Source organism: Pezoporus wallicus, unplaced genomic scaffold (genome assembly GCF_028554395.1).
Source record: "Pezoporus wallicus isolate ANWC-B61680 ecotype Strahan unplaced genomic scaffold, APGP_CSIRO_Pwel_v1 contig_13539, whole genome shotgun sequence".
NCBI classification, from domain to species: Eukaryota; Metazoa; Chordata; class Aves; order Psittaciformes; family Psittacidae; genus Pezoporus; species Pezoporus wallicus.
This window is the reverse complement of record NW_026638923.1, coordinates 30,438-48,996: the sequence shown is the minus strand read 5'-3', so window position 1 is coordinate 48,996 and position 18,559 is coordinate 30,438. Positions and strand designations below refer to the sequence as shown.

Genomic DNA, 18,559 nt, shown 5'->3' with positions numbered 1-18,559 from the left:
GAATGGCCCTGTCCAAAAGGTGTATGAATCTCTAATATGCCAAAAAATCAGGAATTGCTCCCTCCTTTATCATTAGGTGAACATCCGGAGAAAGATTTTTTTTCACCATATTTTTCTCCATAAAATTTGATATTTACATTTACCTCCCATTCCACCACATAAAAAGAACATTCAAAAAGACTAAACCACAGGGGTACAAGAACATTTACTACAGATATATCTCCACAAATTGTTTTGTGGATACAGACTGTATTACAATAAGGAGTATTTAATAAAAATGCATGCTATGGATGTAGATCTGCCTTGATGAAATTCTGCATTTATTTTTGTCCCAAACTTTAATTTGTGTAATTTTGACACAACAGTAGTACACCACTACTGCAGCTTTATTACTTTGCAAAAGGAAGTCCGGGCAAGAAATACACAAGTTCACTCTGTACACAGACTTCTTGTTCCTTTCAGCTCTGCCCTTTGATTTTACATTTAAATATTATCAAGATGAGGTAATAAAAACTCTGTGATCATACTGAACTATTTTCTAGTTTTTAACCTTGTGCCAATGTCACCAGATTTCTGCTTCGAGCATGTCTACAGCACAATCTACACTTCATGTCAGACAAACTAGTTAACTCACAAACTGAAACATCACCCAGTTGTGAGGTTGATGCCAATTATGAATAAATCTTTTCAATTTCAATCATGTTCTCTGGAACAATTCCTTCAAACAGAGGCTCTGAGGTCTCATATGAAAAGATGTTTATGCTAACTAAATCTAAGGCATTTGAATTTGGCATTTATTTTTGTTGTTTGAGCAAAAAAACTACAAGCCACACTTTCCTCAGCACAGTTGCTTTGGCCAAGCAGGCTATTATCTGAGATTTGTGTTTCAACCATTTTATGGGAGATTTAAGTGAAACTACTCTCAGTATACTTCCCAGACCTGACAAGCCATATCTTCTTCCTGAGAAAAGAAATTTAGTTTCTCCACTGCTCCCAGCATCTCCTACTGAACTTCGATGAACTGTGGGAATGAAGTTATGAGTCACAAAACCTATGAATAAGACAAACATGGAAAGAAAAATCTGCAACATCAGGAATAAAAGATGATGGCAAACTACAGAGATGGTGTGAAGCAGATCTGCCAAGAGGAGACTTGGAGAAGGAAAATGCAGAGTCACAATGAGACCCACGAGACCCAAGCCACAAACAGGAGACCCTGGGAGAAGCAGAAGAGAGATTTATACTATAGGAAGTTTCCCTTGCATAGGAGGAGCAGTTTCCATTGAAACACTTCAGTGGAGGAACTTAGCATGATGCCATATGGTCACCTGATCAAGTCAAGTAAGAGTAGGCCAACAGAAGGCTATCATTAAAGAGGTCAAGAAACACATACAATTAAACCATCAAAGCGATAGCTATACCATAGATAAGATAACCCAGTAGAAAAACAAAAAAGGATGGTGGGTCAGAGAATTTAATCTCATGGAATGACAGGCAGGAACTTTTCAGTCACAATTTTCAATCATCCTAGATAAAGAAAGCTTCCTTCTAGCCCCTTGAATGGCTTCTTCACAATTGACTTTGTCACATGTTACAAGCAGTTTTTGTACTCTGCTTCTACTCTGCTGTGTTGCACAGCCTGCTGCATCAGTTTCCAAGCAAAATTAAACCCTACAGCAGGCTTGTCTCAGCTTCAAAGTAGGAAGCACTGTATTAAATTTCTTACCGCTTAATACACTCCCTTTTAATGTTCTGCTGAGCACACAGGCTGGGTCACATGTTTGGGATAGTAGTACCAGCATCCAGCCATGAGCCAGCCTCCTGCAATTTTCCCCAAACCTCTACTGCAACAAGCCCACCACAATGGTGGTCTGATACTACCCCTTTCATTACAGCAGCCGTGTCCACCTCCCTTTTGTCCTGGCACTCTGTCATCCTATTTATGTTGATCAAGCCTCTCCTTCAGCTGTATTAACTGAGGGATCTATTCAAAAGAATAGCTGTTCTGGCCAGTCCCACACCCAGCCACACTTGGATACTCTAATTAATTGCAGCAAGTGCAAAAGGATATTATTCATTAGGAAAAATGCTCTCCTAGAAAAGACAGAGATGGAGATGGAAATGCACTTTTTATTCATCACTTATTTCTCTCTGTTCTAAAAGCAACATTCCAAATCTGCCCCATCCTAAATCAATTTCTCCCATGTTTAATGACTCAAAGTTGATAGTACCGGTCTTGGTGATAATGTAGAGCCACTGCAAAAAAAGAAGTCATCGGAGTGTTTCTAGAAACATCTTCCCAGCCACCAGAGAAGAGAGTAGGTGGACTTTGGTACAGCCACCTTAGCTCTTACAGTAAAATTGTATGAGTTACATAAAGAAGGGTGCTTGTGCACCCTAGGTACCCTAGGTACTCTGGAAATGCTGCTAAACTGCAGGTACCAAAACAAGGGTGCTTGTGCACCCTAGGTACCCTAGTTACTCTGGAAATGCTGCTAAACGGCAGGTACCAGAACTGAAGGCTATGTCAAGAGGAATGAATTGAAATATTCCTTAAGATTCATCACCCTAATAAGTCATGACATTCACTCAAACAGTACTTCTTCAGTGAGAGTTTCAAACCCCTAAAGCAAAGTCTTTTTTACTGGAAACTCCTACAGTAATCTCCATATGTATGCACAGCACTGACTATATTAAGCTAAAGAGGCATATAGGCTCCTTCCTACAGATCTCCCAGGGAGATTATTTCCCATGAGAACAAGTGGGAAATAAGATCCCTATACTGATTTTGTACTGATTTCATTCAGACATAACTCTTTTCATCACAAGGTATGAAAAAGCATCTCTATGATCTGTACTTGAACTTCAGAGTTGGAGAAGACCCATGACTTTAATCCTTATCTACTGCTACTCCTTGGCCTTTGCAGTGAATAATAACGCACCAATCATTTATATAATGTTAAATGTCATTTTCTAAACCTCTCACTCAAACAGTATTTATGATCTGTAGGAAAGCCAATGAAACAGCGTAGACTGAAGCACCAGGAATACGTGAAGGGAAGCTCAGAACTACTTTTTCTTTATATTTATTCTTGACAATCACTCACCTTTTTCAAAGTTAAAAGAAGGCAAACCAGAATCAGTGCTCAAATGAAAAACAGACGACTGAAAGTAAATGCCACTAGCAAGAAGTATTATAGTCATCAAAATGCAGAAATGAGCTGAAGAACCTACATTCCATGGTGTGAGTGCAGTAGAGGACACAAGTAAAGGAGAGGATCAGATACCAAATCCTGCCAACTCTCCGGCAGCAGAACATATACACACAATGTGCGGCTAGCTAGAAGTCTGCCAGTCTACTGGGCTTTGGACACACTGTAATAACACACTGCAGATACAAATCAGGATAGAATTCCCATGTCACAGAAGTGAAGTGATGACAAAGAAAGAGTAAGGTCCAGCACAGCCACAGAAAAAATCCCCACCACAGAGCACAATGCAGAAACTCCCAAATACACTTAAAAAATTATGTACTGGCATAAAACACTGTAAGCAAACATGCCCATTCCTCTCCCGTAACAACCGCATTGTATTAGTCCCTCAGCAACCTAAGCTGATTTCACAATCTTTATAATTTTTTCTACTGATGCTCCGAATTGTGCATCTAGCTATCAAAGAAACATTTCCTTCCATTGATAAATTCAGCCTCCAACAAATACCATCTATCATATTCATTTACCAACAGTAATTGTATGTAGACAAGTTATGGAAACTGTATGGCGATTACTCCAAGATTATGGATTTCAATCCTATGAAAAGAAAAATTAAAGAGAAGAATATGAAGTCACCCACTAGCTACAATACATTCCAAGCCAAAACTGATTGTGTGGTTTTCCCACATACAAATGAAAATAATCCCCTAAAAACTAAGCAAGCTTCAAATGAAGCTATTTATAGTATTTTCTGCTCAGAAACAGCTCAATTATTATGGCAACGGACAGAGGAGTTCTGTAACACTGAAATTTAGGCATAAGGATTTACAGCTGATGTGTTGTTCATAGTCAGAAAAGGGCTTGACCATCTGACCTGTAGCAAAATACATAGGTACTGCTGGTAAGACTGATAACACATACATGTGTGCTGCTGACAGTGCTTCTGCTACGCATTTTTCAAAATAGGTTCCTATAATCCCTTAACTCTAGTTCAGTCAGCAATGAACAGAAATTAATTCCTAAGACCCCATTAGAAGTAGTCTCATGTAGCATTAAAAAAAAAAAAAAAAAGATTTTTATCCCACTTTCATTGATTACTCATGTGCCAGTTTGTGAGAAGAAGTTATTCCTTTGTTCATTCATTCCTAGAATATTGTAAGGTTAAAGATTCAATATCAGTAACTTGCATTCTGGTAAGCCCCCTGTGTTTTTGCTTTATCTGGCCACTTAATATCTTCTACCAGTTAAAAGGGTCTTCAACAGAAGTTGTTTTGCATTGGCAGGATGGAAAGGATGCTTCTATAAAATACCATGTATAATTAGGTGAAAAACATTAACAGAATAACACAATATTACACTTGCTGCCAGACAGCAAAAACCAAAACCCAGAGCAAATTAAATTTCTAGGGAGAAATAACAGCATATTTCTTAATATCCTCATGTTAAGAGGGTTACTGAAGTATCCCTCAACATATGTAAAAATGTGGTCACAGTGCCATAAATTCAGTATGTGGGAAGTGTTGGTACTAATTACTGGTATAGAACCTTGACATTAGACATTGCAAAAACCAAGCATCAACTAGACTAGCTCTTTGACAGCAAAGAGATAATTATTAGGCTTCTACTCTTAAGGAATTCCCAGGACTTATTAATGTAAGCACACAGGAAAACACTGATCAAAGAAGAAGATAAGCTTTTTTTCCCTGTGATAAAAGGACCCACCTCTAAGAAAAAGATTACATGCAGACAATAAAAGATCACTTAACAACTGTGTTGTCATGGGATTGCTATAGACGTCCTAATCATACCATCGTTTTTCATTTTTACAGAAGCATACAAGGAGCTGATTGACTAAATATATCAACAATTTATTGAAGGCCGAAAAGTTAGAAAAAGAACTGTATTGCCTTTTTAATTTCTTCTGGCTTTGTCACTATCTATCCAAGCAAAGACAAGCCACCAAATTTGTGACTGAATCCATGCAGTGAAAACCACATGCTCAAAGAAATTATAGGATCATCTATCAACTTGTCTGAATTCTGGAACCCAAACACAACTTGACAAGCAAAGCCTATTTTCAAATCTACTTAGATAATGAGAATCTTAAGTCCAGCTATATGTGTCTTTGGATTACTGACACTGTTTAATATTTTAAGACCAATTCTGAGACTCTCGGAACTGTTATGTTTAAGATTCCAGCAACATGTCTAAAGTACAGTGTTCATGAAACAAGACACAGAATTTTCAGGTCTGTCACATCTCAAAAATATAAGGACTGACTACAAAAGTATACCTACAAAGGGCTTTAATTCTTCCATATGCTTCTTTTCCCCAACATTTTGGGATATAACTCTGGAATATATATCCGATCTCTGCAAAATGGCTGCAAAACTTTTTTGCTGGGACAGGAGTTCGTCAATAAATCTGGTTAACCAGATAAGGGTAGCGGAACTTCCACACTTGAAGGTTTTCAAGACTTGGCAGAAGAAAGCCACAGTCTACCCCATCCAACCTTTGCAACAGTCTTGCTTCAAGGGGGAGGCTGGACTAGATGACCTCCGAAAGTCCTTATAAATCAGAGCTCTTATGAAAATGAGACACCAGGACAGTACAGCATGCTGATACTTCCTTTCTAATGAGTGACAGAATTTGTCCCCCTTAAATAGACTGGATTTCACAACAGCTCTGACATGCAGGAAGTAGTCTAGGATGTACTAACAATATTACTTTCTAGATTTCGTAGTTCTGCAGTGCTCAGGTTGTATGTGCTTTTGAGGAAATCATATTCTTCATCCAATAGGTCTATAGTTTTTCTATTAGTCAAAGCAAGAATCATATAGTCATAGAATGGTTTGGGTTGGAAGGGCCTTTATAAAGCTCATCTAGTTCCAACCCCCCTGCCATGGGCAGGGACACCTTCTGGTATACCAGGCTGTTTAAAGCCCCATCCAGCCTGTCCTTGAACACTTTCAGCTTAACATTAACAAAGCTATTCCTTTATGGTATAATATACTCATTCAGACAAACTCCTCCCACAAAAACAAGGTGTAAAAGCATCCCATTCTTCATTTGGAGAGAGACATAAACCCTTGGCACTTTGAGTTAATCAGTATAGAACTCTCAAAGTCAGGGGTCCCCGTGACCCCCTTCCTGCTTCCCCTTAGTAACTCTGGATCTGTCTTATGTATGTAGGTGACACTTCACCTTTTTCTTAGGCAGTCCACAATCCAGCAGTGTCACAGTCTCCCCCGATACTCATTACAGCATTTTCTACTTAGCTGCTTCTCTTAGTTGTTTACCTATCTAGAGCTGCATGCTTCAGAGACTACATGAAGAAAACAGATGAAGCAAAGCAGCATCTTCAGCATGCTGCTTTCACTTTTAGAAAAAATTCGCCCCCCAAAAAGTCAAGCACCTCCTCCTCCCCAAGAAATTTTAGGAGAAAATGTTAGACTACACTAAGACTTCTAGGCCAGTCTTCTCTGCCTTTTCAATTCCTTCCTTTAGAGAACATTCTTGCCCCAAAACTATCTCCAACACCTTACTTGCCAGTCTGTTTTCACTGGGAAACACATACCTTTCCATCCTCACTTTCTTTCACCATAGACATTCATGCCCTCAGTCATTCAAATTGTCCTATCAGTAGAAGAAAAGCACATCGTTCAGTAGTTCATTGTCATTCAGTATCTACAGCTCTCAATTGCTACCTTCTGTTTGTTTCCCATGCATATACTGATTACTCCTGCTGTTTGGTACTCTTACGTTGATTACTCTTATTGTTACTCTAATGGTTTTCAAAGGATACAGGTTATTTTCATTACATAAGACAAAAGTGTGTCACTTGAAAAATAAAGTTAACAGAGGAACAGAGATACATTCTATAGTTACGTGAGTCAGCGTTGGAAAATGTAAGGAAGATTGTTAAGTATTAAATAATAAAATCTAAATCCATGACAAAGTATAGTTTAATGAAACAGATACAACTTGCACTATGCTGGTTAATTTTTCTTCAAAACCATCAAAATGTTAACAATTTTCCTACAGTTTATTAGTATGGATAAAAACCTAAAACCTTTTTAAATTAAAAGGGAATGGATTCTTATAAAATATGATATAAAACGTGACACTATTAAAAAAGGCAAAGTGTTGATACTATGTTTAGAACACAACCACCCTTATTCAACACATTGGTGGAAACGACAGAGAATGTCAGTTTTGACAAAAATGGTAACAAATATTTTTCCAGTGTCTGATCATGTTAATCTGAGTTTCCTATAACACTATACATCATACATATGTAATAAACTATATTAATATGTAAATAATTTCAAAGTTTTCTCAATATTGTGAGGCAGTGCAGTGCTGCAACTTTTAACCATTACATGATTTTACACAGATAAAAAATTAGAGATCACAATATACTTAAGTTACTGACAAACTGAAAATCTACCAACTCTCCTTTCCATAAAATGTTTATAGTTGCAACAAAAATTATTTAACTCGATAATGTTGAATGCAACAGAAATAATTCAGCAAGAAGGTAAGGTGTATGCTACTACAATTACTGTCATTTTATGGCTTCAATACATGTTAACATGGAAGTCTGAATGCAGTAAACACATCAGAGAATATCTTATTACCCCATAACACACATAGTCAGCTACCTCACTGGCATTATAAAATGGTTATTTTAGGTTCTTGTTGTTGTAAGCAAATTTTACACTTTTGGTCATTCATTTTATTGGGTAATTTCTGATATGCAAGGTAGAGCACCGTAAGATAAGAGAAAAGAACATGGATATAAACGTGCACATAAACGCTATTTAATATGTCCTATCTACTAGCACCTAAAAAGTATATAGTCCATAGGTGAGAACTGTAAACAGTTTATTACTTGCTTAAAACATTATTTCTGAAGTAATTTTAAAAAGTCAAATTAGGAATAAGCAATGATGTACTTAAAATTTCAAGACTGAATATTCTGAATTTACTGGTTGTCACCTTACTTAACAGACATTCTTAAGAAAACGAAAAATTCCAAAAGCATTTATATCAGGCACATTGTTCATACACCAGGAAAGGACAGAAATGCTTTTCAGGCCATGTATTATTTCTCTATGAGAGGAAACCCTTGCCTGTTGCACTAATGAGTATTTTTTTTATTTTTTTCAACAGAGTAATAATCTGAAACAGTCAAACAAACACACACTTAAAAGATGTTCCCTGACACCTTCTCGTCCCTCTTTATCATCAAATGAAGTGGGTCACATGAAGACCATATAAGAATTAGGATTTTATATTCCTGTTGCTGTAGAATGGTTTTTACTCCAATCGCTGTATTTTCCTCATTGTTTAACACTTGTTTCACAAACACTCCAGCCTACACCCCACTTCTCCCACACAACAGCTTTTCTTAATAGTTACTTGGTGTCCTGGAAGGAGAAGTTCTGCAATCCAGTCAGGCACAGCCCTGAGCAAAGGTACAGGAAAGTATAACTATGAGTAACAGGACTGACCTTTGAAAAGTTACTAACCTTCTTGAAGACACCGTTTGAACTGTTCTCAGTCCTGCTCCACTACCCAACACAGGCCAGCTGCGAATTCTGCTTTCAAAGTAGATTCTGCAGATTTCAGTTCTGAAACTTGCTGGGACTTCTAAGGGTTTTACCTTATAATCTCTCTACTTATCTATTTTACCCCCAGTTTATGAAATGATAATTCTCTAATCCCAGAAAATGGTGAAAACAATTGTTCCGGGCATCTATTTTAAAAGCCTGAGGGCTTTTCTACAGAAGCAGCTTTAATTTCTTCCTCTACATTTACTTTCAAGCAGGTATGACCTGGAGTATAAAACAGAGGTTAGGAGTTTTACATGTTCTCACTAGTGTGGTATCTTTACCTGGCCACTAACTAGTGGTTTGTTTTTTGTTTTTTTTTAATAAAAAAAATAAAAAATTGGATTTTGTTTTACTTTAGCAGTGGCATTTCAGTGCATCTGCTACAAATCTGAGAGACTTCAGGAACATGCACTTTTTTTCCCCCTTAAGAAAAGGGCTTTTTATACTTTTGAAATTTCACATGGGGTTAAACCAAAATATTACTAGGAATATCAACTGCAAAAAATCGTATGCAAAGCCACATCCTTTGTGCACGTGTAGATGTATCTCAAAAACACCAACTTTTAACAAGAAAGTAGCCAAACATTCTCCAAATTTTCTAAAGATCACAGGCTGCATATTTAAGCTTTTCCATTTTCACTGACGCAAGCCAAAACATTTACAAACAGAAGGATGAAAAAAAAAAAAAGAGAAGTGTCTATGTAGGAAATAACTCTTGTAAAGTTTAAAGCAGTAAGTACACAAATACTATAAAATCCACCCACTCTAAAATGACTGTAGCTGTAACTCATTATAGTAATTAAACATTACCATTATATGCTTTTATTGAATTTTTTATTTAAAAAAACATGTTTCTCAAACTACTTCAAAAATGGGTAGAGCAATCCACAGCATTGCCATGGTTTTGACACAATATGTACATTATGTCAAATGGAAAGTCAAAGAGGATTCTGTTTTCTGAAGTCATTAAAAGACATTTTATTACTCTGTTCTTCTCCTTTCTTTCCCCACTCCCCAGTTTTTGTCTATCCAGCTCAAACACTGCTTCGGATCTTAAATCTATCTTTTTTTTCCTTTATCCAGACATTCTTGTTTTTCACCTCTGTGCCATGAATCCCCTAGCTGCTCTCAGCAGCAGCGGTGTCACACTGAACTGAACCAGCAGAAGGAATCAAAATTGCGTTATGGTTAAACAGGTCTGTAAGCAAACTGCTTCAACTTCCAGAGATTCTTTCCTCAGCAACCATTATTTTTAATGAGGCCCGTTTACTTTTGGAATCTTGGCAAAGAACAGTCATTTACTCTAGTCCTAGAGCAATGACTGCAAACTGGGCAAACATAAAGATTACATGCAATGTAAAATCTGCATGTGCATATCATTACACAAAAACCCCATGATGTGCTGGGAAAGAAGCTATCGTGTTTGTTAATGAAAAGAACAGTTTTACTCCAAACCAGTCTACTGTATCAGATTTGATAGAACAAGTGTTAACTAAACATTGTGCTTAAAAGCTTTGATGAGAAAATCTAACACGTTAAACTAAGAAACAGTTCAAGGACAGCAGGAGGCAATTCCAGAACACAGGCGCAATCTATAAAGGCAAACTACCACAGCTTTTTGATGTTAAGTAAGTAGCAATATCAGTATACCACAAAGCTTAGAGGCAGACTGTTGTATCAAGTTTAAAAGTTTAATATCCAGGGTCAAAAGCCTCAATTACCTAATCTTAGGTACCACTTTCCTTAGTGAAGAAATCAATATTGAAGTATGATTTGCTGAAAGCATTACCTAAATTACCACATGGGGTTTTTCTTATTCCCCTAGTATCTGAATTTTTGGGGTTTCAGTTAGGCTGCATCTCAGATACTCAGACTACAGCAAAATATGTACATTTGGACTTCAACAAGGTGGGAGGTCAGAGACACTTACTTTGAAAACATATACATTTCTTAAAATGGGTTATGCTCATTTAATGGCCTAAGAAAAAGGGCAGCAGCACAAGAGGAGTGGCATTTAGTGAAACTGCAGATAAATTACTGCAGTAATACTTTAAATTCATCTGTCTCCGGAGAAAGAATAAAAACACACATTCAAAAAATACAAAATGGGGGAAAAAGAATCCTCCTTAGTCACGCTACAGGTTTACTGTGTTTTTGACTACGCGATTGTATTAGATTTGTCAAACAGGCTACATGACACATTACGAGCTATTTAATATTTCAGTTAATCTGTGAAAGGCAATTTTCTAGTTATTTTTCATGGGTATGTAATCTCTTTTGCCCATTTATAAAAGAGTATGGAGGTATAATAAAATGCTAATTGAAAATAGAGGAAATATATCCTTCTAAGGCAAAAGAGAAAAAACCACAACTTCATAATTGTACTTTTTCATCTTTATTCTGAATATAGCAAGATATCGTTGCACTTGATACAGAAAATCACACAGATTACTCTACGTATTCTTCTACTCCTGTCTATTCCACAGCTTTTAAGATATTTTCGTGAACTTCACTGCCAATGAATCTAAGCTCATTCCCTAAGTTAAATAGGAACATAATTCTGTTGCTATCACATTACTGAAGCAAAAAAAAAGGTTTTGCCAATACCCTGCTATGACAATTTTAACACTTTTTACCTTTGTGAACAAAACCTAGAATGAAATCATGGTTTTAAGGAATATTAAACATCATTATCAGATATTCTAAGCTAAGCCCTAAAAGTAAAAGAAAATGAACGGGGTGGAGGGGAGAATGTCTTCTGCACTAATCTATAAATGATCAATTGCCTATTTTGAGCAGGCTGGGCTGCAATGCCACCTGGTGGCTTAGAAAAAATAAGAGGATTTTGTTTGAGCAGCGTTTAATGGCTTGGAAAATATGTGATATTCTATAAAAATACCAAACATGGCAACAATGTTTAAGTTAACCATTTGCATTTCTTAGCTAACAAGTCTTTTTTGCATTCTGTTGCTCCCAGTGTGCAGTATTTTAAGTCTTTAAGCTCTCATGTCTAGGTCTAACTTCAGCTGGAATTTTACAATTGTTTTCAATTGTGAGTTGAACTTGCCGATGAGTATATTATACTGTAAACAGTTGTACACATACACACAAAGTCTAATTCACACAATTAACGCCAAAGTTGAATTTCCCCCATTTGAGGAAAAATCAAATACAGCAAAAGTTTAAAAGGAAGGTTACTGAAATGCTTTGTAAAATTACACTGTATAATTAATTCCATAGTAAGAATGTTTTTATGGTGTGTGTTGGTGACCTTTTATTACCATCAAGTTCACAATGCTGGTGGGCTGCCTTTTAATCCCTCCGCAGACAAAGGCCCTAAATAAACACAGATCCCTTCCTGGGAAAAAGTCCTCTCTGGTTAAATGGTAAGGAAATGAGTAAATCATTAGTAATCTTTAAAGCCAAAGCTATAAACTCAAGTTACCTTAAGTTAAAATGAAAGTGTCCTGCAAGAGTTTCAAAGTTCTGTCACAGATAGAAATCTCCAGCTCTTGACTCCAGACTAGGCGCCAGCTGATAAACAAACAATTTAAGTCAAGAGCTGGAGAATTCCCAGCTTTTTCATTTAATGGCTTTGGCCAAGAGTATTTATTGCCTCCAGTTTTATTCTCACTTAGCTCTAAGAGGAAATTTAAACTCATCATTATCTTAAAGCCCCATATGGGCCACAGTCAGCTCACCTGATAGAGCTCCTTTTACTCTGCCTAAGTTCTACTCCCCACTAGAAGTGATGTAATAGTGTAAACTAATTAAATGCAGTTTTAGGCTGACTTTTTAATAGACTAAATAAATTTTGTTCAATATGGTTTATATTCCCACTTGGGGCAGTAACGATTCCAAAAAGTTTAACTTTACAGTTTCCAGTCTAAACTGCTAGCAGTTTACGCTGTAAAAGACAATTGAAACAAACAAACAAACAGTCTTTGGAACAAGGGCTGCCAACTGTTAAAAGCAACAGAGTTGAAAATTCTTTGCCATAAATTGATTCATTGGCACTAAAATGTACACAGAATTGTGAAAAAGCAGACTGAGTAACAATTCCAGGACTTCAAACTAAACATTTCAGGACATACTTTCAGGACGTAATAAACATAATAAACATTTCAGGACATAATTAAAATTTGGTGCTTAGTACTTGTTCTGGTTTAGAATGAAAATAAGCGAAGCTATAGAACTGGAAATTAAATATTAACTAAGCATCCATGGTTAAGCCAAGGTGTTGAATGTGGTGAGCAAGTCCAGCATGGAAATATTTCATTTAACTCAATGGGAATAGAGCGTCATCCTGTGCTCAGATGTCACCTTCCTCCTTCTGTTCTAAAAGTATATACTAGGAGGCTAGTGCTCTTTAATACAGATTCTAATGCTAATTCTATTTAGCCTCAGAGATTTTTAAACCCACCATGATTTAAATTCAATACTTGTCACCTCATACCAGGCATCTCCCCCTAATAAAACATGTTTGTCCTGTATGTTAATAGTTTAGAATCTTTTCACTTAAGAAATAAATTTCACAAATGTCAGAGATGGAGAACTGTGCATAGCAAAGTCTGACCACCATTCCTAAAGGGTTAACAGAACTCAAACTTGAAACCAGGAGGTTGTATTCCCCTCCCACCCAGCCCCCTCCCCACAAAATACTTTCCTAACCTGACTTGGCTGAAAAAGCCAATTAATTGTTCCAGTGTCTGCCAAGACTTCTTATTCCTTTAAAAACGTGGATAGTGTTTGAGACAGCTGGCTATTCCAAACCCAGGTAACACCCCTAAATGTGGAAAGAATGAGGGAACATGAATTATGATCAGTATTTTAGATGGATTTGCAATGAAACAGACAGATATCTTAAACCTATTATAATTCCAGCATGTATTATTTAAAAAGAAAACCATGGTGTCTATAGATATCTCTGCTGCTCCACTGAGTATATGGAAGCATTTTAATGCAGATTGTATTAAAATATGTGGAACTAGTTTTTCTGTCTTTGTTAGGAACTGATAGTACAGAGACTATGATGTCATTTAAAACACACGCACAAGAACCAGTCACCAAGTGACAGACAAGAACCTTTCTGAGCCTGAGCAATTCCAATCCCTGCAGAAACTAGTCATTTTAGGTCAACTTAAGGTCATTCTAAGGCATAGAAAAGAAACCCTTATGACAGTTATATGCCAAATATGTGGCTTAGCATTGAGGGGAGAAGTGCAATTAAATCCTTATTTACTTTTCTACATGAATAAGAGGCCTAAAATACACAACAGAACTAGAGAAAGAAAGAAGAAAAGTCCATCAAACTAATTGTGCAACATCTCTACTCATTAAGAAACTCATACTAAGAAACTGCTGCTGACTGAGTTGTACATGGAGTCAACATAGAGAAGAAGGAGAAAGTGAAACATTCAAATATTAACTGTTAATAACTGAAACACTAATACATGTAAAGTTATATGATTTTACTGTATTGTAATATAACATAAATCACTTTCTTATAATCTCATATTTTAGAAGGGGCAGCAGTTATTTGTATTTGTTGGTACCATTTCCATTATCATCAGTTAAATACATCAGATTTATCCTATGTCTTTCCTGTAAATTTAGATTTAAATTTTTAATTTTAAGATTTAGATTTTAAAATTTTAATTTTTTTTTCTGAGTTAACAGGAGCACCTGCATGTAATATTTACCTTGTGCACTTTTGAATATCCTTCTATAGTGAACATGTACACTAAAACATAGATAAGTGTGAGTGAATATTGACAATTTCTAAATACTGGGGAAAAAGTACAGAAATTTCCATGAATATATGAAAAAAAATCAGGAACTGGCTTTTTTTGGGAGCATGTTTACATATTTGTGGCCATTTTTAGTTTGTTTGCTTTCATTTGTTTTTTAAGGAAAAGAAAAATGTTGAGAGCCTATGTGCAACACTTACAAACAGGGCCTTATTTAAATACGTAAAAACTGTGGAATTCTGTCTAACCATAGTGAGTACTTATTCACAGTGACAATTAAATCTGTTGGCTTTCATCAGAACTATCCAATGAGCGAGGCAAAGTAATGATTGTCTGCACAAATTATCTCTAGAGTTCTAAGGTATCCAAATCGTGTTGCCCTTCAAAAACACATCCTCAGCGTGGGAAGTTCAAATACAGCTGAAGCAACACATTCAGGTGACCAAGTGCAGGTAGGTACTGTCCTAGTGAGAGCTGTTGTTATATATTCTAATAACACTTGGCAAAGCTGCAAACAAACTTCAGTGGTTTCAGCAACCTACAGGAGCATTAGGAACAGTTACACCTATACCAAAGCCATGCACCAATAAAAGAAACACTCCTTTGCAACTGCAGTCTACACCACGTACTTATAGACAAGTACATTTCAGCTAACAATCCTCCAGTTCTTTTTCCCCACATATTTTGTCACTGGAAATCCAGGGTAACAACTGGAATTCAGAAAATGTGTTTTATTTCATCAGCCAGTGTAGAGGATACGCAAGTTGTAAAGTGATAGAGATTAAGGAATGCTCATACCCAGCTGCTACCTCATGAGAAACAGTAATACACCTACTAGAGCGGATGGACATTATCTCTGCTTCAATTAGAGAGTCAGGAAGAGATGGACAGCATTTAAAGTGAGTCAGTGTTTGTTGTGCTGAAGACACATAAATGAAGTAGTAACGAAACATAACAAATTGTGAAGCCTAAATACATAGTTCTGCTTCAAGGTCGCATTTGCGGGAGATGCTGCTTTGAAACTAACTACGAAATATTTTAACCCAGTACTATTCCATTTCCAGGAAAGGCAGAAAGGAGTGTAAGTCATTGTGCTACGTTTTAATTTAACAGGGTTTAAACAATGTAGTAGTGAGGTTAGATTCTGAAACTAGCAAACAATAAATGCTTGAACTTAGTTGACACCAAATAATAAATCCTCTATGTTTAGTTTGTGATGAAGGATATTTCCAAATAATTAAAATTATTAGCTTATAGCTGCATGAAAACTCCACCCAAATCATGCCCAGGATGTCAGCTCTATGTAGTGCTTTGAAATCCTTCAATTCCAAAGACAGTCACTCAGAAGTGTAAGACAGATTACCCTGCAGACACTGAACAGACACTAAGGACATACCTCTTCAGTTTGCACTAAATTCCCATTGTAATGGATGGTCTTCACTAGATGCTTAAGTATGGGAACTGGAGCTTTCCAGATGTGCTCTATTAAAGTACTTCTAATGATTTTCTTTTCCACAATTGCATATAGTTTAAATTTCTTGATCCTTAGCAATAAATGGACACCAGTGAAAATGTATTTAAAATTGAAGTTTTGATAGCGATGAAGTAATTATACATCTTTTGACATTTGCTGTTTCTGTAAGCTTCTGTTTCTAGACTCCAAAGCTGAAAATAGTAGGTTTGAATATATAGCTAAGTTTCAGCTTTCTGCATTTTTAAGTGTTAATGCCAACAAACTAAAAATAAACTAATAAAATTTTAAACATTCAAGATTTGGAACGTTGGACCTATGAACTCATTAACATCTGGAATTAGGGGGGGAAAAAAAGCCAAGATGGAAAAGACTCAAATACTTAAATGGATCTAATGCCTTATGGTTCAATGAGCTACAGGTATCTGCTGCCATAATTAATTATACTCATGCTTCCCTTCCCCCTCTTGTTAATAAAACAGAAGACAAAATACAACAAAGCAGTTTCATTACTTATTTGTCCAATGATTAACCTGCATGAACCACCTGCAAAAAGAAGATCCCACAATCATGAGTATGCAAGAAGTTGTCAAGCCACATATCCTCTCCCCACTTTGTTTTCCACTGAGTAGCTTTTTCTTGTAATTCAATAGCAAAAGGGGGAAAAAAAAAAGCATTATTGTACTCTCCAGCTTAATGCACCATGTGATGAAGGAACTGACTCAGAAACTTGTCTTCTATTTTCAGCTGTATCATTTGGTCTAATAAAAGCTTCTACCTCTCTGCACACAATTTCCCTCTTTGTATTCTTAAACCACGATGTAAAAGGACACTGATACTGTGTTATTATGATTAGTACTGAAACATTATAGATAGGTATTATTTATGTGGCAAGAACTTAATTATCATCATAATAGAGTACTGTGGCAAGAATTTATTACTTTAAAAAGTGTTGAAATTCCTCTGTGGTTCAGCATTCAGGAGCAAGGGAAACTGGCAACTCACTCCACTTTTAGACTCAGAGGATTACTGCACCCAAGCAGCAATTTACACACATCCCACAAGAAATGGCAGAGCCATAGGAAATGCCACTCTTAACCACACAGGGTTACATTTGACTGACAACTGCGTTTGGCCTGTCTTTTTCCAATTAAGCTCCATCTGTTTTCTCGGTTGGACTGGTTGGCTTGAGGCGTCTCAACAGGACATCCACTGTATGCTACTGCATCCACTCCCCCCAAAACCTTTCCCTGCCAGAAGCCAAGGGGATGCTTCCTTAAAGCATGTCATCGGGTTGGGGCAGGCAAGATGGGTGAGTTGGTGGGAATGAATGTGTGGCACATGAACACTGGGAGCAACCCGAAAAAGCATGGGTTTAGTAACTTGGACACATGAAAAGAAGGGTTAAGTACCTACGAAATAAAATAAAAAGCACCATTTTTCTTTCATTATATAGTCTGACCAAAAAGCTTCTGAAACCAAAATTAAATAGTGTGTTCCCTTCCTCTCCCCAACACACACACTCTAAAATAAATAATGGCCAAACTGGCTTAAATGAAATTCTGTAGAAGAATTGGAGGAAAATGCCACATTTGAGCCTGAAGCAAAAGTAAAACCACCAAGTTATAAACCTCTCAAAGGGAAGGTTTATAATGGAAATGCCAACAGACCCTTAACTATGGTGGAGCTGTTAGGTGCCAACATATAAATAATTTTAGTTTTTGTGGTCACTTAGGATAAATTAGATACAGTGCAAGTGGAAACAGTAGGGTTCTGATTCAGTAAACAGTAACAGCCAAGAGCGCATGTTTGGATTTTTAGACAAGTACAGCATAGACTTGATGCTGGCTCTGAAATGGAGTCTTTAAGGGACGTTTGGACTTTTTTAAGTAGTAAGCAAGCCATATTCTGAATTCTTGACGGCTTGTAAAATAAAAGCTCCTTAACAAGCTTTGCTGCCTACTGTTTCAATCTTCTAAGGATCCTTTAACCCAGTTACCAAAAAATGCTCCACTCAGGCTTGGTGTAATTGTCTGCTAAGGAAAACAACATACTAAATGTGACTACGTGCACCTATTTAGTGTTAAGAATTGCTAAGCATGTTAATACAGTGGGAAAAACGTGCCAGTGACCAAACAGTAACAGATTAATCACCTTCTTTATTAGGTGTGCAGTCACTGCACCACAAATAGGAATACCTTCCTATAGTCCAGTTTGTCGTAGCACAGGAATTCTGCATTTAGGTGATTAGGCATGTCCATTTTGGCCCTGGGAGGCATTTATTGCATTGTTTCAAAGCAGTCAAACCCCATGCCTTAGCATAATACACTGAGGCCATAAGGGATGCTATTAGTGCTCTCTGCAGGAACTTCCATCTTGGACAGGGTGGGAGCCCTAAGAAGCAGCCAGGGCTCAGCCCAAGGCTGCTAAGAGGATGCTCCATCTCAGGAAACTCTCCTGCTTGCCAAATTCCCATCAGCTTCTCATTTAACACTTCTGCTATGAAAC

General features: G+C 36.9%; 1 protein-coding gene across 1 annotated transcript in view; it reads right to left on the bottom strand.

Annotated features, from left to right (window-relative positions):
• The window catches only part of HIBADH (3-hydroxyisobutyrate dehydrogenase), an 84,743-nt gene that overhangs the window by 41,623 nt on the left and 24,561 nt on the right, over positions 1-18,559 (bottom strand). The gene's annotated exons all lie outside the window — the stretch shown is intronic.